Source organism: Struthio camelus, chromosome 8, assembly GCF_040807025.1.
Source record: "Struthio camelus isolate bStrCam1 chromosome 8, bStrCam1.hap1, whole genome shotgun sequence".
Taxonomy (NCBI): domain Eukaryota; kingdom Metazoa; phylum Chordata; class Aves; order Struthioniformes; family Struthionidae; genus Struthio; species Struthio camelus.
This window is the reverse complement of record NC_090949.1, coordinates 37,984,096-38,008,321: the sequence shown is the minus strand read 5'-3', so window position 1 is coordinate 38,008,321 and position 24,226 is coordinate 37,984,096. Positions and strand designations below refer to the sequence as shown.

The following is a 24,226-nucleotide window of genomic DNA, read 5'->3' as shown; positions in this document are numbered from 1 at the left end:
AACTTAGATTCCTGATAATATCAGAGCAATATATTATATAAAGGAAAGCAAGTCTGTTTTAAAGTATTTTTTTTCTAAATTAATGACCAAGTGGATGAAGTTTAAAAGCAGCAGCAGTTTTTGGAAAATGCGTTCCCTGAACGCAGATTTCTAAATTTAGGATTAATCCTTAATTCCTTTTGAAAAAGGATTAAAGTTTCCCTATGATACCTGTCATCATCCTATCTGAATTTCAGTGTCACCAATCAGACAAAAGATTCTCCTGCTAAAAAAACTTTTGCCAGACAATTTTTGCCTGAAAATGGAAGGCTTGTTCTTGACCTTTCAGCTTCTACTCGCAGCTAGCGGTCACATAAACTGCTATTGGGCTCTGTAAATCCTGGTCCCCAGTTTGGGGTGGAACCTGAGGAAATCATGTTCAGGAGATGCAGGTGTTAAAGCAAACGCGAAAGTTAATTCAGTTCTTCATAGTCTTTGTAATAGTTAGTTGTTCTATAAAATACCCTGTGAAAACTTGCATTACTTTAAATAGAGTTTAGAAAGATAATTTTATAATCTATGATTTTATAATTTATACTACCAAAATTAAAAATCTCATTTCCAGCTCAAAAAAGCCTTGATATTTGATGCATCTTTCAAACTTGAATTTAGGAGCATTTACCCCAAAAACTGAAATGGTTCCAAAGCAGCGCAGGTTTAGAACTGGTAAAGAAAGATAGAGCCTGTCTTTTGAGATGATTAAATCGTGCCTCTGTAACCCCCGCGGTGGGGCTGCCCGCCGGGGCGGTCCCCGGCCCCGCAGCCCTCTCGCCTCCGCGCGGACGTCACCTCTGGGCCGGGGCCGCACCACGGCCACTAAACAAATTCGGAGAAAGCTCTCTTAGTACCGACTTGGCTGGTATTTTTCTAACTGAATCAGTCTCTGGCGTTCCTAAAGGACAGGGGGACTGAGTTCATGTAAGTTATGATCCCTGGACCTTTAGACAAGTCGTATTTCAGCGCTGGGTACGAAGGCCAGTACTGGGAAGGGCTCCTGGTCCCGGCCCCGGGGTGGAAACCATTGCTCTGCCATTTGCACGGAGCTTTTTCTGAAGCGCCTGGGACTTGTCACGGACATAGAAATGCTTCCACACCTTTTCTCCTAGCAAGTCTGAAGTTGCTGACACTCATTTCGAAGGACCTGCCTAAGGAAGGATTCAGCTTGTCCAAGCTACTGCTGTCCTTGGGCTGAGACTAACCTGAATGAGGCAGCAAAGGCCTCGCCTTGGCAGGGCCAGCAGAGCCTCCTCGCGTGGAGCAGTGGGGACGAGCTGCCGTTTGGAGCCGGGTAGGGAGCTGCTGGCTGCTTTTAGTTGCTATTAGTAGCTCAGTTCCTCCAGGGTTTTGGAACTGGGACCAGGCTGCGATGCTGCAGGTGACGACGGAGCGGGAGGAAATTGCCCTTTGAATTCATGTTTGAGAAACAGCGGAGTGGCGAAACACAGGCTGGGAGCTGCTACACAGAAATCCGCTGTTTGGGAAAATAACCGTGTAGCCAGTCCAAAAATGAAGAGATATGAACTTGTCATGAATAAATCCCGGCTGAAATCGGAAGATTTCTAACCATGAGAACAAGCAGGCTCCCGAACAGCGTCTGTAGGGCATAGTGGGACAAACAACCTAAATAATTTTAACGACGAAGCTTAGCAAGTTTATCAAAGGGATTTGGGCTTCAGCTGTGAAGAAGTGAACCTAAAGACTCAGGCGTGCTCCATACAAAGAAAGTTAAAAAAGAAGATACGTCTCTTCAATACAGTTCCCTTTCTGCTTTGCGGTTTTGCAGGCTGCGGCCAGACAAGCCCCGCGGTCCTCTCGCCTCCCAGCAGCAGCCGGGTGGATTAGGTTCTGTTCTGTGAAAGCGCCCTCATGTTGCTGCAGCTCTCTTGCCGTCTTCACTGGGAGCAATTACAATTTCCAAGCATCTCGGTAGCTCAGTTTGCTTGTCTTTGTTTAAGCTTAAGGTTCAGAGGAAGTCTACCCGGCGCTTTCAATAGTTGTCATTAAGAGCCAGGGATGAAAGACACCAAGGTCACAGGAGCCGAGCGCAGCAGTGGGAGAGCTTGCAACCTAATGAGCAACTCGCTGCAAAGCTAAACAAAACCCGGTTTCACCCAGGGATTTAGTACTGTTTTCATTTTATTGTCCTGCTTATCAAGTGGGCTATGTGGTCAGCATTAACAAAAACAGTGTGCTTGGTTCAGCCATACTTAACACCCTGTTTCTAGGTACTTGCATTTCTAGATTTCTGTGAGGTGATTTTTATTGTCCTGCATTTAAGAGAAGATTCATAGTTGTGTTTTTGTAGATGAAGATTTATTTAATTTCTCATCTATTAAAAAGTATCCAGTTTGTTGTGCCTGTTATGAAAGCCGTGAAAGGACGATTTAGCAAGGGCTGGTCCAGGCAGGCTCACCACCGAGAAGGGATTGCAGCAGGAGCGTGACCGCGGAGTAAGGGTCATGCCGGGGTTATCTCAGTCAGGTTCAGGTGGGTTTTGTGTCTAGCAGAAAATTCATTTCTCTTTCCGGACCCAATATGTACAGTTCCTGCATTCTAATAGTACATTTATAATATCCTAATAGTATTTCATCTGCAAAATGCGAGTCTAAGCTGTGGTATGATATTTAAAATTAAAGACTTGTGCTGATTCTGCATTTGAAGAAGCAGCGAAAGAGAAGGTGCTCCCCGACCTTGGGAGGTAGTCCTTGTTCTGCATAATGTTTTGTGGCGGGATACTAATACTTAAATAACACATAATTTAATATTTTGTGTTTCCCCACCCTTACCATGAAAAAGTTACGCTTTAATCAGTCTGGTAAATCTGAATGCCTAGGGGAGAGGCTAAGCGAGTCCTTTGAGAAGCACGGGTTGTTCATTTTAACCCATTGATTTGCGTGCTTGGATTCTCTGTTTTCTTGCAGGATATTCGCAACAGACTCTGTTCTTCGCTCTCCGCGTTTAACAGCTCCCCGGCAATAAATGCATTTCCTTCCTTAGCGTGCTTGCATAATTGTTTGTTCTGTAGAGTAGCGAAGCACTGTTTATCTCATGTGCTACCTGCCAACCGTTTCCAGCCCACATCTGTACCAAATGAAGGAAAGAACTGTGGTTGTTCATGACTCAGTTTTGACTTCCGCAGCCCCTCTGAATGCGCGCCGATGCGTTCCCCTCCGTTTTTCCTGAGGCCGACTTGGAACGCCTTGGCGCATTATGTGGCTCTGTATTTTTGGGGGGGGAAGTTTGTAGTCAAATCTTATAGTTCGCTCCATCTTAAACTCCTGATAGAAATGTGCAGCTGTAACTCCAGCTTAATTAAGTTTGCTTTTATAGAAATTATAGCTGGTCTATGAATTTCATCATGACGTTGGCACATTGCACCATGTAATTTATAGAGATTTGTAACGATTCATTTGATAGACATTGTCTGCGGATTTCAGTTCATCAGGGATCAGTAGAACTATAATTACATAGTAATTATTAAATAACTTATTCACAAATTGCTATGTCAGTGAGAGCAAATGCTAGCGCAGCTGAAGAGCACCTAGTTCTTCCAGGCGGTTGTTACCCGCGCCGCAGGTACGGCGGGGTCGGAGGGCAGGGTCGGACTACGAATTTGAGCAGCTTCGTCAGGTACCTTGGGCCAGTGGAGACTCTCGCTCCAGCCAGCTCCCTCTTAGTTCAAGGTGTTGCCTTTCTCGGCGCAGGCAGGTCCCCCTGCTTCCTTCGCGTTGCCTAACAGGATGAGGAGCGGGCCTGTCTCCGCTGCTGCTGCTGGGACTTCCCTTCGACGTGAAGGCTGCGTCGGGGCTGGCCCGTGTCCCGCCGAGGCGGGCGCTTCCCTGGGGTGGCGGCGTGGCGGCTTCAGCTCCCCGTTCTGCGTCGGTAGGACGGGACTGGGCATGAACGCCGTCTCTCACGCGCCATCGTTTGAACCTTTGCAATTGGATTAGCCGCTCTCTTTAAGCAGGCTATTTTTACCCGCTGTATGACCCGAAATTAATAATATTTTTTTCAGAAATTGTGCTCTGCTCCAGCATAATGCGCTATTCATGTTAGTCAAACCATAAAGATATGATGCAGTTTTTAATACTTGTGTGGGTGATTAGGTCTCTGACTGCGTTAGAATGGTAACGGGCGTTTCTGCACCTACCGAGCTCCGTCTTCCTTCCCAGACGTTGAAAACGCTACCGGTAAGCAGACAGCGGGACTGCCATAGGAATCAGTTGCTACCCCAGACTGTCCAATATTAAAAAACGTGTACAGATTGTGTAAGTGCTGGGTATAATGTCACAAATTCTTAAGTCATTTTTTCCTTTTAACTTGATGTGTTACTTTAAAGTTCATTCTTTTTCTAGATCTATCTGAAAATGTGCTTATTTTTAGATAAGCTTATCAAAAAAAAAAGCTTTTTAGAGTGGCAAGCACAGATAGAAACAAAGGTGATGATTAATATAAAGCGTTTAATGGCTACAAACATAAAAGCACCCAGCTCAGTAAAATCTGTTTAGACCCACCAAAATACCTTATTGTGTTTTAACTCTAGCAGGATGGAATCAACAGCTTCATGAAATCCATTGTAGGCTTTGCTCTTCTTACCAATTTTTTTGCTCCAGATGCCCAGGTAATGGCAACGGCTAGCAAAATAAAACCCTAAACCAGGTAAGGACAGCTGTAAGCAGCGGTGAAAATAACTCTTAAGGTGACGCAGCTTTTTTCCTCCATGTAAAACTGCTCCTTCACTCAGTCAAGAAGTCCAAACTGCTGAAGGCTTTCTCAGGTTTAATCTGAGACGAAAGCGCTTGCTATCTTCATCCTCTAGAAGGAGAGGAAGGCTGGATGTGTAAATCGCAGCTTAGTGGGGGCGTCACCAGGCCTGGTCTGGGCTTTGATTTTTCCAGCCATTGCCTCTGCGGTCTGAGACAGCAGCACAGGCACCGCGTGCCGTGCAGACCCTCGGCAGGCAGCCGGTGGGCGCACGCCCCCAACCCTGGCCCTCGCGGGGGAGAGCCCCAGCTCCCTGACGGGTCTTTGCTTCTCGGCTTGGTTGGGTCCTTCCTTCTGATGTTCCAAAGAGGTGTAATACTAAATCAGGAACCAAAGAAAAAACAAAACGGTTGACGAGGGGACATAAATACAATTAAAAGGCACCACCTGAAGATTAAACTTCTTTACTTCTTCTATAGGCTTTAAAAGCCAAAAAAGTCCTTTTTCCCAGTTCAGCTCTGTGTGCTGTTGAAGCTGTGAACAACAAGTAGGACGTGGTGGTGTTGCGTGCATGGAGTCTGGTATCACCTTCCTGGAATAAGAGTACCAGCAACTCTCTACCTAGCGCATGAAGGTTTGCCGAACCTTATGCAGAGGCTACAGGTCCATCTTCCCTGTCTGCAGGAGAAAACACGCATAGTTAACGTACGTGCATAGGCACGTATTTATGTGTGTGTATTTCCAAAAGTAGCTCTACCTATGACACTTGATAAACTGTAATTTCTAGCACTGAATTATTTTCAGAAATGAGCAAAGCAGTTCTTACCAACAAAATCAGAAACTTCCGTGATGTGACATGTGTAAACTCTATTTTGCCCCATTTTGTTGTTGCCTTCTTGTCTTGCTGTCTGTCCACACTAAAGATACAAAGGGGTGGTAGGTATATCCCTTTGCTTCTGTGGGAGATAGCCGTGTGCTATTTTCTCAGATGATCCTTTAGAGATTTTAAGCTCTTCTCACGCAGCAAGTCAAGTCTAGTTTATACAATTAGATTTAATGATCACTTTGATAACATTCTAAAAAAAAAATAGCTTTCTCACATAAATATACTTCAGTGTGGCAAGATATCCCATGGAAAAAATGGGAAAAATGTAACTACTCTTGCTGGTTACAGAGAGCAGCATTATATTTTATAGCGTTTCTGTCCCACAAATAAGATCTTTTATGCAGCCTGGGTCAAATGTGCACAGACAGAGAAAATGCTGCCAGGCGTATTGAACCGAAGCTCTTAAATATTGAGGTCAGCTGTTTCATACGAGACTGTCTTTTCTGATAGCTGATGAGACAGAGGTATCTTCTATAGATAGCAGATAGCTTTTACTGCGTGCCAGAAAAAAGCAAGGTTACATCTTTTCGACGTCCAGGTAAAGAGTAGTCAGCCAGAAGGCAGAAGCATTTGTATACGTCATTTGGTCTTTCCAAGAGAAGCTGAAGCGTTGCTGGTTGATATTCTCCAGCCTTGTGCGGGAGCAACGCACAGCATGAAACCAATACAGGCCCTGGCAAGGCGTTTAACTCAGCGCCAGGACTGCGCGGCAGACGGAAACGCTCCCTGGAAGATTCCCTGCATCCAGGTTATTTTCTGGAGGTCTGCCTATTCAGAAGAGGGAGACAATTAAAAACTTTTTTCTGACTGGGCTTTATTCATCGCACATGTCCTACTTTCTGCCTTTTATCATGCACCTGACAAAGGCATTGGTTTAAAAGCACCATTATAAGCACAGGAAGGAGGTGGTACTGTAGCATACATTTCAGGCGTATTGCATCTCTAATGTATATTTTGCCTTATTTACTTCCAGCAATGTAGTGACAGTCGTGCAGATTCAAAGACTGACCTCTGAGAACAAGAATATAATTATTGGGAGTCAGAGCAGTACTAATCATATGTTTCTGAACAGCAAAAATGCTAACAGATTTTTGCATCTACATTATTCATAAGGTTCCTATTTATACATATTAATGAAAGACCAAACTAAAAGGACGCAGACTACTTTTTCCTGCATTTTGTTGTGGTCTCAACAGCTGTAAAAAATATTTTCTCTGGAAAAATCTGAAATAAGAAATAAGGACTAGTATACAAGTATTGTTTATCCTCTATAATATTATAATTTGAACAACTAAATAAGATTATTCTATGTAACTTGTGCAATGTAGATGTAATTAAAATGTGGAATTAGAAATTAAACAGGTTTCTCTATTTGCTTCACCCAGGTTTTGTGGCCTAAAACATAGGCAGCCGATAGCAGCGGGGTGGTACCAGACTCGTCCTTACATCTGACTTCAGTGGAAGCTGGTATTCAGTGCAGCGCTCTGAAAATCAGGCTGTGTGTCTTTTCCGGTTCTTTATTCATTCTGGAATGTGGTTATGCAGCTCTGTTCTTTATTTGTAGGCTTGGTTTGTGTGAGCAGAACACTAGGAATGGGTTAATTAAGGATTTATAGATTATTTTCAGCAGACCTCTCCAATTCCCTTGTATCTCTTCCATGAGTAGAGCCATTCCTTTTCCTTCATTCATTTTAATTAAAAACATGCAAATTTTTTTAAGGCTTTTTCCTTTTATGAGGCTCTCCGTTGCCGCTGATCGGTTGGCCGTGGGTGCTACAATACCGCCCGGTATTTTGCAGATAGGCAGAGAGGGGACCGTGGTAAATCCTTACCTTTATGGACTGATAAGTAAACTACAACATAAAAATTGAAGTGACTACACAGCGATAGGTTAGATTAGCACAGGAAGTTTTCCACAAACATTTCCCTTAACTAATAACGCTTAAACCAGCTGCTTGTTCTGTTCCTTTCTGGCAGTTCACCCTGTGGCTGGCTCCAGGTACTCACTGAGGAGAGGAGAAGTTTCAAGCATGCAAGGAGAGGAAATTTTATGTGTCACACCCTCAGAAGTGCTTATTCTGATAAAATTTATAGGAAAAAAAGGGTAAACAGTGTGCCCGGCTTCATAAATGCAGGTTCTCAATAGACATCCCCAAATTGGTTGGGCCTTTTATTTTCTTTTGTTTTTGAAACGGCTCGACGGTCTCTTGTAGCTGGATACACAGCGCTGAGAGAAACGCTTTTTGGTTTGACATCAAACGTGTTCTACTGATGTATTTTTGCAGACTACCAAAAGTACCGTTTGAAGGGTTTTTTTCCCGTTTGTAAACGTTTTTGTTATATTTCATAAATTGTAATTGGCATCCCTCGGCTCGATGCCGGGGGCTTTAGAAATCTTTCTCCGTGTCTCTGTGGGGCCGAAGGGGCGGCAGTCGCTTTGGAAGTCCAGCCCTCGGCGCCCTGAGCCGGAGCACAGCGTCCGGTCGCGACGGCGGGGCGACGGGGCGCTTCGCCCCGCGCGCGCACGCCAGGCAACACCAGCAAAACAGTAAATACAACATTCCCTTTTTGTTTTGAAGTTCTTCGCCTCTTCTTGGCTTCTTTCTCCCCTCGCCATCCCCAAACTAGCAATAACCTTATTTTCCTTGTGCTTAACGAGTATTTTTGGCTATTCTCAACACCCGTTCGTTTGCCTGAAAATGCCAGTGCTGGTTACTTTTCCTTTTCCTCTTGGCCGCCCTCGGCCCCTGCAGCCGGCCCTTCCAGAGGGTCAACCTGGTCCCCTGGCGCCTGGCTGGCCACCGAGGCCAGAGAGCGCCGGGCCGACGGCGGGACCCAACGCCGGCGCCCCGCAGCCCCTAAGGGGTCCGCGCGGCGGCAGGAGGACCGCGCCGGCTTTGCTTTTTCCATCCTTGACTTGTTAGCTCTTGTTTCATAAGCGTTAGAGCAAGGAGATAACCCGTGACGGACCACGAACTTGTCATCCTGTAATAAAGGATCAAACCAGTTCAATAAAATCAACCATCATTGAGCAATTAAGGTGTAATAACTCAAATCTGTAAAGGAGCTCAGATTGTAATTGCAAGTTATTAATGGTGAGTAGAAGATGGAAGAAATTAAGGTCATCTCTCAGTCCCAATACATTTACACCTTTCATCCAAAAGGTTTAGTATTAAACATGTTTTCCCATTTACCATTGCAGTCAAATAGTCTTTGACTTATGAAGGCTTAAAGAGCTTTATTTCAAAATAAATCATTAATCTTTAGTGTAGCTGATGCAGATCAGAGGAGATTAGATTAAATTACCCTCGTTAATTATCAAAGGTCATAAAAGAAAATAGTGATGAGAGTTTTTTTAATTAGTTCATACCTTGATATTTGGTGGCCAGTTGCATTTTGGACACCTGTGATTAATTCCTCTATTATGCGGGAAGTCGGTAAATGTTATCACAACAAAATCCATCAAGAGCAATTGGACTGGTGCAGCCTGAAATGAAACAAGTTTGTTGTGATCTCACAGCACAAAACACTTCCCCTCTCTTCGCTGGGCGTACCGCTCTCGGAGCACCCTCTTTTGACTCTGCTTTTCAGTGCTAGTAATTCCCCTCTCCTATTTAGTGAGCACCTGTATCACCACTATCCTATAATAAAATCTCTCGTGAGGTTATGCTATATTATATTTATTGTATATATATAAATGCCAATATATAGCATATATTAATATTTAATCTTGGCTTTTGAAATCACTTAACGTTTGTCATAGGAAAACTCATGGGATTTTAAACTGAATATAAATAAAGAAATTGTTTAGCCTGTGTTGATGATTAATAGCTAGATGGCAGAACACCAGAATAAACTGGAAAAACATTAGAAGTAAAACTAGGATATATACTTACACCGTGGTTATGTCAAATGAAATGAATATCTTTTCTTAATTCTGTCCCTCACTGCATTTTTTGCAGTCTTCAGTTTTCCCCTGAAACCACGACTGGGTAGAATGCACTTCAGTCCTTGTGGGCAGCATATCCTGAAATGAGGTGTCAAGAAACCTAAGTTTTTACGTAAAGAAGACTTGTGTCATTGCACACACGGGATCAAAATAGTTGAAGAAATGCAGAAACTGATGTTAAAATGTTGAGGGCTACAAAAATTATTAACATATCTGATAGTTTCTGTTCATGCCGGATTTTGTAAGTCGGGTTAGCTCTTCAGTCACCAGAAGAGAGAAGAATGCGAAGGGTGACGTTGTATCTCAGGCTTGTATAGCGTTGCTTTCTGTGCTGAAATGCAGAATTCCAGTGTGGCATATGAGAGCTTTAATCTTAATATTTGCTTATTTAAAAAAAAAAAAAATTGGTAAAATCCTCCTAATAATATCAAATACAGCAGAACAATTCCATTTTGGACCAGCTACAGCGTAGTAAAACGGGCCTCCCTTTTCACGAAACGTGAGAGGTTTCTCCTTGAATTTTGCTGTCGTTGCTGACGGCGCTCTCCAGAAAGCCCCTGGGGGCACCTGGGCCTCCCCGGCACCCGGCGCTGTTGCCCGTTTTAAGTCGAGACCCCTCTTTCGCGCCGGCGCCCCGGGCTGCCACGGCGGGCGCGGAGGGGGAGACCCCGGGGCTGCGCAAGCGATAAACGATCCTGCAGCGCCCACGAGCCTTGTTGAACCGTGGGAACAGGTTTTATTTTCACCAAATTCCTTTTTAGGTAGATTCCCTCTTAAACTTGCGACGTGAGGAAACTTGCAAGCGGAGACGGAGATTCTGGTAGTTTTTCAGCCCAGCCTCCCCTTGAGGAGCTGGGTTCCCGTCCCGCGAGGCAGCGCCGAGCGCGTGGGCTTTCGCTTCAGCTTAGCCCCGGCGATCTCCGCTTCCGCTTGTTTTTGGGGGCGCCATCTTTCAAGCTCTCCCTGGAACGGAGGCAGAAAGGAACTACCTGGGCCCGCTCTGTTAATGGCCCGGGCTTCTCGTCCGTGCGTGGTCTCCTCCTCGCTGCGTCGAGTCGCCGCTGGGCTCCTGACGCAGCCGGGTTCCCGGCCGGCTGCTCTGGTGCGCGACCGCCGCTGCTAGCCAAAAAGGCGTTGTCAAAGAGCAGCCCGTTTTGTTTGTTTTGGTGGCACCGCAGCCAGGCAGTGTGTACGCCGAGCATCAGCTTTTCCTTCGCGGTCCTCGTCCGCTCGCCCCCTCTCGCTAGCGGCTCTCTAGTTGTCTGTGTCGAAATCTGACTCTGCAGACGAGAAGTTTCCTTGTTTTGTCCCAAGAAGACCCTTCTTTGCCTTGCTTTCTGAGGCAGATGACTTTGTCGGTGTTGCCGGCCGTGGCTTGGTGGTGCGCCAGCGCAGGGTCGGGGCCGGAGGCGGAGCTCGTTCGGGAGTCGGGCTCGTCCCTCGGGGCCACGGTGGGGCGCCGCACCGGTTTGGTCCCCGTTTGCCGCCGTTGTCCGTTTCGTGGCCAGGACTCCGGGCGCTGCTGCCGAGGGGGCCGGCGTGGGGCCTCCTGCTGCCTGTGGTGCCGCTGGTCCAGCTGCAGTCCGACGCCGCGTTTCTTGCCCCGGCTGCCTTTCACCTCCGTGTCTTGCTGCCCGCAGCTGCAGAGAGCGCAACGCGGGACTGCCCGGCCTCGCCGTCCTCCCCCAGCCCGAGCCCGGGCGGCAGGTCTTCCGGTTGGCGGCTTTCTTCCGGGGTTTTAAACCTGATCTTGTACCAAAACGGGTTTTGAGGGTTTATCAGGTTTTCAGCAGAAGGCGAGCGGTAGCGCTGCCCGCGGAGGGTCCCCCGCTGAGGCCGCGGGATCCCTGCTGCTCCCGTTCTCCTTTCACTACCTCCGTACTTCATCTGCAAATATCCCTGGAAAATTTGCGCCGTCCCAGGATGGTAGGAGAGGGGTCCGAACCAGCGCTGCCCCTCCTGCCGGCGCATCCCTCCCCCCAGCGTTGCTGAGCGCTCATTAATATGTTTGGATTTCGATGAACCAGTCTCGCGTGCTTGTAAGGAAACCAGATGGTTTGGTTTTGTTTTGTCCACAGACCCCAACGATTTCATGAATAAACATTTCAAAAGAGGTTTGGTACTTTGAAACTAGATAAAATATTCCGCTTCCACAAATCTTTGATCTAATAATATATAAAAACAATGAGATTGGGGGGGGATTAATGCGCGATATTACTGGCTTTGCTTCCGGCCTCAGGGATTCTGCGATTTCAGGAGACGTCACCTTAAGCATCTTGAGTTAAGTTTATATCCAAAAAGGCACTACACCCATAAAATCCCTGATGCTATCCGCTTAAGAATAGTACTTTGCTTTTTAATGAAAGTTTAAACTCATTGAGCCGCGTTATTTTACTTGATTGTGGCGAAGAGGGTTGTTACTGATGTGCAGTAAGAGGAACCGTTGCCTTTGCGGGTAACCATGGCAACAGGAAGGCTTTACTCCCAAATTCGCAAGAACGAGATCCTGTTATTTTAGGGCAGCCATAACAATAACCGAGGGCCTCGCCGTGCCTTTGAAGCAAAGCTGGCAATTATACAGAAGAAGCAAGAATTTCTCAGGCCGTAGGGATCTGGGAGAAATTAAAGGCCACTCTTTCAAATGATGATGACAATTATGAAGCCGTCGTCAGAACGCAAAACCGAGCAGTGCTGTGGACGAGCTCTGGCCTGAGTCTCTTGTTTCAGAAGAATCTCCTTCTCTTCTGCTAAAACCGCGTTTGCTCCGCGCGAGAGCGCAAGGCTCGTTTTGCAAAACACCCTCGCCTTTTCTAGGCAGCTGCCAAAAATTCGCCGTTCGCCTTTTCCTCTGCGTTACGCGCAGCAGCGTGCGTGCCGGAGGGGGCGGGTGGCCCGGGCACGCGGGCAGCAGCGCGGCTGAATTTTTTTATTATTTTTAAAATGGCGTCTTCGTTTATCAGCTACAGTGATGGATTTATCGAGACGTCGGGTGTATTTTTTGAGAGCCGAAACTTTTCTTTTTTATTAACAGACTCCTCCGTGTCGTAAATTTGATTTTTGCTGCATCAGTGCTTACAGAAACATTACAATTTTTTCTTTTCAGAAAATATTTACCTGTTATTTCCCTTAGAATCACTTTTGCATCACATTAACCTGAAAAATAGTTGTAGGGGATAAAAATACCAAAAAATACCAAAATGAAGAGTGGAGAGCGTTCAGAGGTTTCGCTATTAATTACCCGCACGTCCGCCGTCACCAAGTAGCTTGCATTTTCTTTCATTAGTTTCTTGTTATAGTCAGGATGCGGTCAATGATCTTTTAAGCCTGGTAATTTTGCCAAATCTTTTTCGTGGAGAGTCTTGGGCAGCTACGTGAAATGGCAGCTGTGTGCAGGATCGATCGGGGCTGGTGCTTTGAGTTTGCGCAGCCCGCTCAAAGCTCATAAGAAGACCCGGAATCGTGCGTTTTGGAGTAGAGCCACGCTAAAAAGCCGCGGGCCATTGTTTACTTCACTATCCTGAGCGCTGGAGAAGTCGTGTCTTCTGCTGACCGTTCTCCGCCCTTTGCGCTGCCGCAGGGGAAGCAAACATCCCCCAAGGGCGTTTGCTGGTTCTGATAAACGTCTTCTTCGGGAAGGAGTTCGGTAACGAAGAAGAGGCGCGTTTCAGAGGCTTGGCCGACGCGCCTCGCCCGCAGTCGTCGCCGTGGCGTCGCCCGTCGTGAGCAGACGTCGCCTCGCCGGCCGCGAAGCCGCGAAGCCCTTCGCCTGGGCGGCTGCGGCACTCGCCGGGGGGCGGGAGGGGGCACGGCGGGGCTCGCGCGGGGCGGCTGCGCCCGGGGCCGGCGCGCTGGCCACCGCTGCATGACCGCGTGCTGTCTCGTTCTGTGTTTGTCTTCTGTGTGATTAACTCCCACATGTTCTCTTCTGTTTTTTCTTTTTTTCTCCTTTTCCCTTTTTGTAGACGTTATTGAGCCTACTACCTCTAGCGCTGTCTCGAGCCCAGGTCAGTATCCACGTAGGTTTGCATATGGTTGGGTACTTTTCCCCGAGGAGTCACGACTGCTGCAGCGCCGTGCCGGCGAGCGGAAGCGATAGCGGGCCGGACCGCTCGCGGCGCTGCCCGACTGCGCCCTTCCTCTCGTTGCGCGCTGCTTGGTTTGCCTTTCCTCGCGGTCTTCTGTTTGTCCTTCAGTCCCCCCTTCTTGAGACACCCCGTCCGTGCCCCCGCGGTGCCCGCCACCCCAGCGGCCGTCCGGACCCCCTGGCGGGCACGACACGGGGAGAGCTTTTCCGGGCCAAACTGGCACGTGGGGTACACGTTCGCCTCCGTAAAAAGATCTTAGGGTCCGATGCCGCCCCGAAGCCAGGCGAAGGGACGGTCTGAGAAGGGGTGGTGGGGTGTGGCGAAGGTCGGGTGGACTCCAGCACCATTTTTCAAAGCCTCCCTAGATGAACGCTACAAAAAGATGCACAGTCTTTTCTCTCTTAAGGAAGTCGATGTCGAAATAGCGTGTTTCCAGGGGTGGTCAGTGGGATTCTTCCTATTAGCTGAGATTTACTATGAATAAGCAAAATTATATGTACTTCTTAAACGCGTGGGGAACAGGGCGGTGATGGGGGAATGGAAATGATTGCAGTCCTGTCCTAAATGACCTTGTCTTAATTCTGACAGCACGGTGATTAAATAGAGATACAAAACAGGTCTTTTCCTGAAGCGCAGTATGAAAACCAGAAGACGAAGGCCTTTGAACACAGCAGAGAAAACTTTAGAAGAAGCTAAAGTTGCAATAGATATGAAACAGATAGTCCAGTTTTAAGCGACCAAGGAAGGGATTCTCAGGTCGCTTTTCAGATGAGAAATATCTGTTGCACTGGCAGTCGGCAGGAAGAGGTTAAAAAACCCCTCAGACCGGATGAGAGTTTTGGATTGAGTAGCCGCCCTTTCCCGTGGGCAGCAGCACTGGCGCCTGCAGTGGCAGAGCCGTTGAGAGCCTTACCTGATTGAGCCGTGCTGTGACATGCCCTCTCCTCTTCTGGTCTGAGTACGGCAAACATCTAGGCAATACCGTCAGCGCTGCTGCGAAGCTATGAAGGGGCAGAGGCGACGTGAAGGCGTGCAGCGCGTCCGAACCGGGGTCGCTGCCGGGCGGCGAGGTGGGCGCAGGAAGGCCGCTGCGTTTGTCCGCAGCTGAGATAGATCGGCACGCGATTTTGTCTCCAGTGAGACCCATTTCGTTGTTTCTTTAAATAAATTCTCTTTGTCGCGTTCATTTTGATTCTGTTAGCAGAAGCAGAAAAATGAATGAATAATGCCATCATTCAGAAGAGTAAGGCCTCTGAAAGGTCAAAAGCAATGCCACTAAAGCGATACTGTACTTTGGGTCATCTGAGAACGCAGAGGCCAGTTGTGTCATTCACTTTGTACTGACGGCATGACTTCGCGTAGAGCGCAGCGTTGCCCTTCTGCGCTGCTGCACCTGGCGTCTGCTTTGCTTTCTAAAGCAAGCGTCACTTCTCAACAGGGAGCAGTTTGCTAGCGTAGATCAGGTGCCTTTGCATGGGGGTGGCTGCAGTCCCCCGCGAGGAGCAGGCAGGAGTGGGCAGGGGCCTCCTCCCGCGGCCCGAAGAAGGGCTCCCCTGCGGCTCCGTGCCGCCAGGGGGCTGCGCCCCGCTCCGGGAGGGCCGCCGGCGCGGGGGGACACCCGACCCGAGCAGCGCGGATGTGCTAGCGTGAAACGTCAAGGAAGGTTTTCTTTGGATGGTCTGTCAAAACCAACTGCTCACCTGGGGTAGACTTCCTTCCATCGTCATTTAATGAATGGTGTTGAATATAAAAGTGGCCCCGGGACTGTAGTGGGCAAGGAAGCGGCAGGTTCTCCTCTGTGAACGAAAGAGGATAGTTTTGGAAATCCTTGACGATTTATTTAGGCAAATATAAACTGGAAACCGCAGGAAGGGGGGAGGTCCTCCCCCTCCCTCTCTCCCCAGACCCAAGGAAACGCACAGGAACTTTGTAGGTGTACGGTAAGGGGGATTTCGGGGCGAGCACAGGAAAACATTGGAATCTGCAGTATGTAGAGTAATTTTTAAAAGACAGAAAAAGGCTAAAAACATGAAGAAAAAGAAAACATAGACCTCAAAGAGGGAGATTTGAGAAAAAAAATCGAGATCCTACATCACCCCAAGTACGCTGTCCAGTGTTGTATTTTTGATAGACTCATTACTTGAACTTGAACCGCTTTGGTGAACTTGTTTGTGAGCTCTTGTTAAACTAGAAATATATGTTGGTGTATGTGTAAACAGTATATCTAAGAAGGATTGTTATTACGTGAGTCTGGGAATAGACGGCGGTCTAGACAGGCAGCGGTAACAGAGCACAGCATTTGCAAGAGTTTCCCCTAATTGCACTTTTTTTAAAAACACAAGAAAGAAGCAGAATAAATCCATTATTAAAGCAAAATGTCACTGCTTTTTTTTTTGTTTACCATCTTTCCAATTTGCTTCACTGTTCTGTATTTTTAGTTTCCACTGTTTTCTTGAGCTAGCCTTTTAATTAATTTCGATGTTGTGTCCGTTGCCCCCCATGAGACTTGTATGATGGGCAAGATGTTATGTCACGTCACGTTCCTGCTCATTAATGCTCCACACAACTGCCTTTAAACTCGTTAAACATCTCGTGCCCGAAACGCAGAGGTTTGGCTGCGGGGGGGGCTGTCCCTGAGCCCTGCCGGCGTGTAAAATTTGAGCGGATTTGGTCAGAATTTAAAAGCCGTGTTAAAGTGAACTGTTCGTAGAAGAAAGAGACCGTTTTGCCCAAGGCAAAACCCAAATCTGGTTCCGTGGGGGGCCGGGGGGCCGCGGAGGCAGCGGGTCCGAGCTGCCGGCAGCGGGAGCCCAGCCCGCCTCCCCCGGCGCTCGCGGGCGCCCAGTCCGGCCTTCCCGAGCAGCCGCAGCAACGGGAGCAGGAAGGCCCGTGGGTGTCCGTGGGGGACTCCCTTGTCCTCCTGAGAGGCCGGTCAGATTCGAGCTCCTGTTTCTGCTGTCGCTTATGAACACTTGGTTAACTTGGAGGGGGTTGTACAAGCAAGCCAGTTTTTAATTTTACGTTATGCAAAAATATGGAAAAAGTTGTTTTTGCATAGGAGATGGGCTCAAAAATATGGGTGTACAAGAATGCATATATATATATATATATATACACACACACATATATATATACACACACACACACATATATATATAAAAAGATTATCAAAAGCAAACTGAACTAGTTGGAGTAGGTCTCCAAAATTGCGTGTAACTTCTGTGGCCTCAGCGTGACCAAGTTCTGCGCGTCGCTGTCGGACTCATGTTTGTGTGAGATAGGCCGTACAGTTTTGGCAGACAACATGAAATTATTTTCTTGGAGCAGTTCCCAGTTTAACAACTTTATTCATTCAGCATAAGACAGGGGAGGAGTGGTGTCCTGCCTCCATGCAATCCTCTCCTTATGGAGAAGTCCCCAAATTGAAAAAGTAGAATTATTGAACAGCTGCTAAAATTTCCCAAAGTGCCCGAAAGGCACGTCGCTCAAATAACCCATGGCTCTGGGGTTCGCTAGGCGACGCACCTTTTCCCGCACCATTTCCCATTGTTATTAGCGTGGGCATGCATGTGTGTAAGTATTTTTGCGTGTGTGTGGAAAGGGGAGTGTAAGAGAAAAATACCCCCGGCCTCTTAAGATGCTTAAATGTGGAGTCTGTACTGCAGCTGGCTCTTACAGGTTGCCCTTCCTATCTGTGCATTTCTTTTCTCATTTACACTCGTGCACTATTTAGCCGGAGAGTGATATTAATAACCGCTGCCTGAGCAGGTGAAGTGCCGAGCTGGTGATGAGGCTCCAGCCTCTTTAATATTCCCACCCTGTGCAGACTGTCAGCGCTGGAAGTGGTGCTCAGCAACGAGCTGCCATCTCACCAGTCTTCCTTCTCCTATACGGTATCGCGATGCTAGTCAGCTACTTGCAGCTTGCGTGGCCAAAAATTACATGTACAAGCTATATGTGTAAAATATTATTACGGAAGTTTGAAAACGCTTTCTAGATATTCATAAGCCAAAAATACTGCAGTGACAACACCCCCAAAACGTCCGTCAGTGATGACCGATCAAAATCATTTTGGTTAAAGAAAAAAAAAGTTCCTTGCAGTACAAAAGTGTACTAAATAGTTGCTTGGAAGTGATGGCCGGGAATCTGAGCACGGCACCTCACTTACTGCGTTACGCAGGGCTCTGCCTCGCCTACGCAGTACTCTGCAAAGCAGGTCACGGCACTCACAGCTGACGGAGGAGCAGCGCTGCGCGTGAGAGCCAGCCTCGCACACCGGGCTGCTGGGCTGCTCGCGCCCGTTTTAATGCTCGGGAGGTTGTTCGCACTTCTAAGCTGCAGCGCTTCAAGTATGCAGGATTCGGGGCAAAACTTAGAAGATCGGGGCCAGAGGTGGTGTGAGCTTTGTCAGTCGTGGGCAGGAGCCGCAGGCACTGACGAGTCTCATCCTCCCCCGTAGTTAGTTCGCAGGTGGGGTCTCGGGCGCCGTCGGGGATGCTGCTGGGTCCCCGGGCTGAATAACTAGCAGTGACAGCTCAGAGAGAATAGCTGAGGAATCTTCTTTAATTAATGATTTCACGTATCATGGGTATCATGAAGCACTTTTACGAAAGTTGAGGTTGGAGAGAAGAGGACTTTAACTTGCTTAATGTTCTCAGGAGCAGAAGCGCGAGTGCAAAGGAGCGCTCCGGGCGGGCTGGACGACCCGCTGAGCTGCCCTCGGCTGCGCCTGGCCTGCCCTCCTGCCCGCCTCACCCCTTCTGACGCGCCAGAACAGCCGGGCGCTGCTGTCGGTCGCGCGCCGATTGTTTCGCAGGAAACGCGTAAACCCTCGGGCTTTTTCTGCTCTTGGTAAGTTGCAGTTTCCGTGTTCCTCAGTAGAAGACGTGCATACGGAAGGGCTGCAGGGCTGGAGCCCGGGCGTCTCGGACGTCGCGGCAGCCTTCCCCGCCCCGTCCTCCACCAGCGGCGGAGGTGTCACCTGCGCTGAGCTAGAGACGCGGCCGGGAGACAGCCTGGTACGGCTAACGCTGCCGTAGAGGTGAACCCCGAGGTGTAAGAGAGCGACCAGCCGCAGGAGCAGCTCGGCTGTCGCGTTCATTAGTCATCGATTTTCTTCCTTTTCCCAGTCTGTGGAATTTCTTCCCAAAACTGAACGGGTGTGAGTACATGAATATACGCTCGAGATCTAGGAGAACAGATCCTGGATCATGGCAAGCGCGAGCGATAACTTCTAAATCAGATTAGAAACAGATGCCCTCTTCTTCAAAAGCTTTTGGCTGTGAGCGGCCGGGGAAGGAAGGCCGGGGCTGCCAGGCTGCCTCCCCTTCCTCGCCCTTCGAAAACAACGCGAGAAAACCACGGGTTCTTTTGTCCCCGTTCATAGGTATAAAAGCAAATACAAAGCTACTTGCAACTGACTGCGCATAAGCTGGCACCAAATAAAGTAAATGGGCCCTAAAGAAAAAAAAAGCCCATACGTTAGTCGAGTTATTCGTAAACGACTGTAAAAGCTGTACGTTCACGCGGTGCGGTCGTCGGCTGTGCTGCGCTGCAGCTTTCCAGGCGGACGTGGATTCCCGCAGAGCTCTCGGCCCGGAAGAAGCGGTGCGCGCAGTGCTGGTGCTGCGCGCCTCCTGCCCGGCTTAAGATTGCAGTATTAATGAGTTTTCCTCCCCGTCTGAGAAGGCCGCTTAAGTGAAGAAGCGGCTCGGACGCTCACTGTTTTGCTTAGCCAGCACAGAAGAGCGTGCAGGAAGGAGAACGGGCAGTGCTTCAGGACCTCGTGCACTGATCAGTTTGCTAGCGTGACCTGGGCGTACCGGCGAAGATCGGAGTGTCCCGGGCGATAGCCAGGGCTCTGCAGGAACCAGGTGCATCAGGGATGGCGACTTTCACCAGACCTGTATAAACCAGCGCTGGCTTAAGCCAGAGCTGGCTATCTTCTTGCAAACATGTAGTTCTCCAACTTTGTCAGGAAGAAAGGAAAAAACTTCAACATATCTTAGTATTGTTGCAACTTAAATTTAGAGCTGCTGGAAAATGGCAGAACTGTATATGTTTTTTGCAGTTTTGCTTGAAAGTCATTGCTATTTTTGGCCTGGCAACTTTTAACTCTGAAATACCACATTTTAACATAGAAGCGCTCTTGAGAAGTGCCAGGAAAGTAGCTCAGCAGACATTTTGGAAATAATTATTGTATCCTATGCAAGGGGTAGAGGCTGTGAAAGGCAGACGGGGGTCATTAACCGGCTAGCTGCTGCTGCTGTCGTCCCAGCTTCGGTGGCTCTGACACGCAGGTAGTGGCGGGGCCGGAGGGTAACCCGGCCCCAGGGGACACCCACCTGCGCGTGCCATTCCCGGTCCCCGAGGACGTATCGCTCAGGAACGCGGAAGGGCCGCTGGAAACGCTTCCCGCGTTGGCAGCGAGCAGCACGCGGGCACGGGCAGCTCGGGTCGGCAACAGAGGGCAAGCTCTTCTGTAACGCAGGGCGAAGCTTCCACAGCTCATGTAGTTTTCAAAGGTTTTAAGACCAGTATTACTTACTCTTTCAATGTCTGTTTATTAAATATTAATGGCGATAAAATGCCTCATTATCTCAGTCCACTTCCGAGAGACGACCCCCATCTCATCGGCGCGGGCAGCCTCGGTGCGGTCGGTGGGGAATAAATACGGAAACTTTACTAGGGCCGCTCTCTCTCTTCACCTCAAGCAGTGATTAATTCCCTAGGAAAGCACAGAGACACGCGGGCTAGAAATGTCTTTCCTGAAGGCGGTTTGGGGGTAGTGATCCATATATTTAAATTCTGTTCTTCATCTGCAGATGTAATTTAGGACTGTGCTGGGAATCAGATGTATGCATATATAACATTGAACTCAGTACGTGTGACTCCATTAAGGTTACTCTGAAATGTGCCAAAGCACTATATTACTTTATTTTCGCGGCAGCGTAGCGTATAGTGTATACATGCAGCAGTGCCAATCTGCTGTCCTTCAGTAGCATTAAAACAGAAGGCAAAATGCACAATATAAACCTTCCAATTTGCAACATTGACATAGTAAAGCTACTCTAAAGGAATTTGCATCTAGGGACATGTTACGGTTGAGGAAAAGACGAGCGGGCGATTCCAAAATATGATTCATTAGCAAAAAGAGAGCAGTATTTGTTTTTATTTATCACATAAGGCTATGTCTTATGTGAAGGTCTTATTGGCCAGAATTGGCTGACTAAAATAATTCTTACAGGAATATATATGCATCTCTCCGTCTGGCTGAGATGTGCAGCCATGTGCAGAACTTCAAAATGTTGATATGACTGCGTGGTTCAGAGAGGATCCCGAGCCTTTGCAGCATATGAAAGTGCCTGCAGCTACCGCTGGCTGGAAAGCATCCGACAAACTTGGGCTGTGTAGGGAGGGGAGGCTGGGGGCTAGGGAACTTGTCAGAAAACGCCTATGTGAAATCTCCACCAGTATGTCAGTTTTAAAGAAATTCAAATAAAAGACTCAACTTTTGAGTAGAAAAAAACACTGGCGTCCTTCCAGGCTACCCATCTCATTCCAGGCAACACTTCTTGTCTTGTCTTTTCAGTATCCGAATTTCTCACCAAATGGAGATTTCAGTTTCCTGCCAGCCAGCTGCACCTGGAATCTCTGTGCAACATGGGCATTTTGCTGCAATTGCCAGCAGTATCTCCCGCTGAAAACTGTCAGCCAGAGATAGTACAGGATCTGCCATTTCCTTAGTCTGAACCTAATGTGTAAAGGAGTGTTATCTCTGCATCTTTATCTAGCCTTATTATCAATTGCAAACTTTTTTTTTTTTTAAGTTTGGTCCTTCTTTATACTTTCCAGATGAGCTCTTAAGCAGGCCATCCGGAAACTCAGGCCTATATGATACGTTTTTCTTCCAGTTAGTCTCCTCTACGTAAATGAAAACAGAACAAAAAGACAGTAAGACAGAACAAAAATAAAGTAAGAAGTGCTGGTTTATTGGGAGTCATCACTGCTCCCAGGAGCGGCGCCTTCTCGCTTGGCCCGCTTTTGTGCCGGCTTGGAAGGTGGGCTTTCCTCAGGGTAGGAGATGTTTAGTTAGAGGCACAAATAGGCCAGTGAAAGCCCTGGAGTGGCCCGTGACCATTCAGAGTGGCTCAAAAGGACCTTGACTAAGAGCAGGCAGAAGTTATTCACTTGCGCAGTTCAGCGTGATGAATCAAACAGCGTTTGCTCAGAGCTGGACCCGGGCGCTGTGTCCAGGCGATGCGCTTTATATCGTGTACGTGAACCTCTTGCACCGTTGCGACCTTGGCTTCCTCCCAGGCCTAATCACTGGTGACATTTGTGGCCCAAGTACCGAAGGACATCAGCAAGGGCAGAACTGAGCAGGCTCGGGGAAAGGAGACGGGGCAGCCCTCCAGGGGACCGCCGTAGTACCGCGGCTTTACGCCTCTGAGAAGCAAGCCTTCTCCTAAACCTTACACCTGTCTAGGACAGTACGTGTAACACGCTATGCAAGTGTAAGGAAAAAAGTTAAAGAGCTTTAAAACTTAAGAGTTTTAAAGATGGCTTTCGTTCAAATGAAAGTTTTCCACAGTATTTCACCATTTTTCAACTGCTGAGAGTCGGACGTTTTAATAAGAAAAAGCTTTTTGCATTAGGCAATAGGAGACCAATGGCCACCAAAATTGATGGACCTGATTATGTTATTACTTTATTTCCAGTCCTAAATAGCCAGTGTGTTAAGTGCTTCACAAGCATGAAAAATACTGTCTCAGACCTAGAAAATACAGCCCAAGTAGTAGGTCGTGCTACTGAATTTGCTGCAGGTTGTTTTGTATGGATTATATTTTTCAGAAACTAGTTTTGATTGCTGAGACTCCCAGGACCTGTTCAAGTCCAGTTGCCATCTAGCTTAGGCAGGCGGCGAGCGCCGCGTCCGGCAGCGTCCCGGGGCTGGACGATGGCGCGGCCTCTGGCATTAGGACTTGAGTGGTGCCTGTTGTGCCAAACAGCGGCAGGAAATGATTGACCTTGGCTTCTTTTGACTGTCCTTCTTCTCATTTTTAAGGTGCATAGCTCAGCTTGCGCTTCTCTCAGTGATATGCCACAATGGCAGGGATGCATCTCTGAAAAAAATTGATAGAACTTATCCTCCTTAATGTCCCTGATTGCAACAGAAATGATTGCCTACCAGTCAGGCTGCTTATTCAACAAGCACCGTATATAAACTGCACCGAATGAGTTTTCTGCCAAACTGAGGCAATTCAGGCTACGACTCCCTTCTGAAAGATCAGGAGCGTGTTCACTTGAACGAGCAGAGTATGGATTTTATAATAGGAAAACAGCATGTAATTTGAATAGTTGGCAGGAAATTGGGGAAGCGGAGCTCTGCGGCTCTCGGCCCGTTGGGGGAACGAGCCGTGCGGCCCGGCTCGAGCCTCTCTTGGTAACACGCAGCAGTCGCCCTCTGCCCGAGGTGGACGCCCTCGGCCTGGGCGGCGCAGACGGCCGCTCCTCGGGTCTCGTGCAGTTTGAAGGGAAGTTCCTTTTGTACAGAGAAACTTGAAGGATTTTTAGCAGCTTAAGGGTTATATGCGGTAGAAATTAGAGGAAGAACAAGAGTTGTTTATGGAGCACAATATATCTTTCTCCTACTGATCCGAAGAGAGTATCAGAGGCGGGAATCCAAGCCTGCTTCTGTCTTCCGAAAAGCGTCTCTCTTCGGGAAGGCATGACGCTTGATCGATACTCAAAGTAGCGACTCCAAAAGCACCCTTATGTCTCACTGCGGTTAGCCAGAGAGAGAGGTGGAGAGCCTTCAGCAGCAGCTGCCAAACCTCACCTGTTACCTGGAGGGGAACGCGTGCTTTATACCTGATTGCCCCTTCTGTCCATTATTTTTTAAAGAACCCGACATCCGTAACTGCTCTGAAAGTTGCACTATCTTCTGCCTTGTCTTTCTAAATCCTAATTCAGTGCCAAAATCTATGGTAAAACGCTGCTGCCCGCTGGCCGGCGAGGAAGCCTTTGGGGCCGCGGGCGCCGCTGGCCCCGGCCGCCCGGCGCAGAGAGCCGAGCCGCGGCTCGCCTCCCGGCACTGCTGCAGGGATCGCAGAACTTCTTTGTGGGCTTTTTGTTTTTTCCTGCAGTGAAGTGCATTTTAACAGTAAGAGGAGGGTGTTTCCACTGAAGAGACCAAACGCCTACATTCACAAGGGTGCTAAAAAGAGGATGGAAAAGGCATGCAGGAGAGACTGCCTGCAGCTGTCCTCCGTGAGCAGGCGGCGTTACACCTTGCAGCCCAATCGCCAGCCGCAAGAGAGCGACCAGGAAGAACATTGCTCTTCGGTTCTAACCGTCCTGATTTCGGCGCAGCAGGGATCAGGCTCGGACCAGCTTTATCGGCTCTGCGGCGTCGGGGCGTTTCTCCGTGCGGCGGCGGTGCTGGGCAGGAGTCGGTCCCGGGCGTCAGCCCGTTCGCGTGCTGGCCCCTGCGCGGGGAGCGGACCCTGCAGCTGCGCGGGTCCCTGCCCTTGGGGGCAGCCGCAAGGGGTGGGAAAGGGT

General features: G+C 48.4%; 1 protein-coding gene and 1 long non-coding RNA gene across 2 annotated transcripts in view; both read left to right on the top strand.

The window, feature by feature from the left end:
• Nucleotides 1–24,226, top strand: part of NEGR1 (neuronal growth regulator 1) — a 342,730-nt gene that overhangs the window by 285,830 nt on the left and 32,674 nt on the right. The window lies entirely within an intron of this gene.
• On the top strand, nucleotides 12,077–14,849 carry LOC138068076 (uncharacterized). The gene is made up of 3 exons (XR_011142687.1): nucleotides 12,077–13,235; nucleotides 13,541–13,582; nucleotides 14,252–14,849. It is a non-coding gene; the product is annotated as an uncharacterized lncRNA (long non-coding RNA).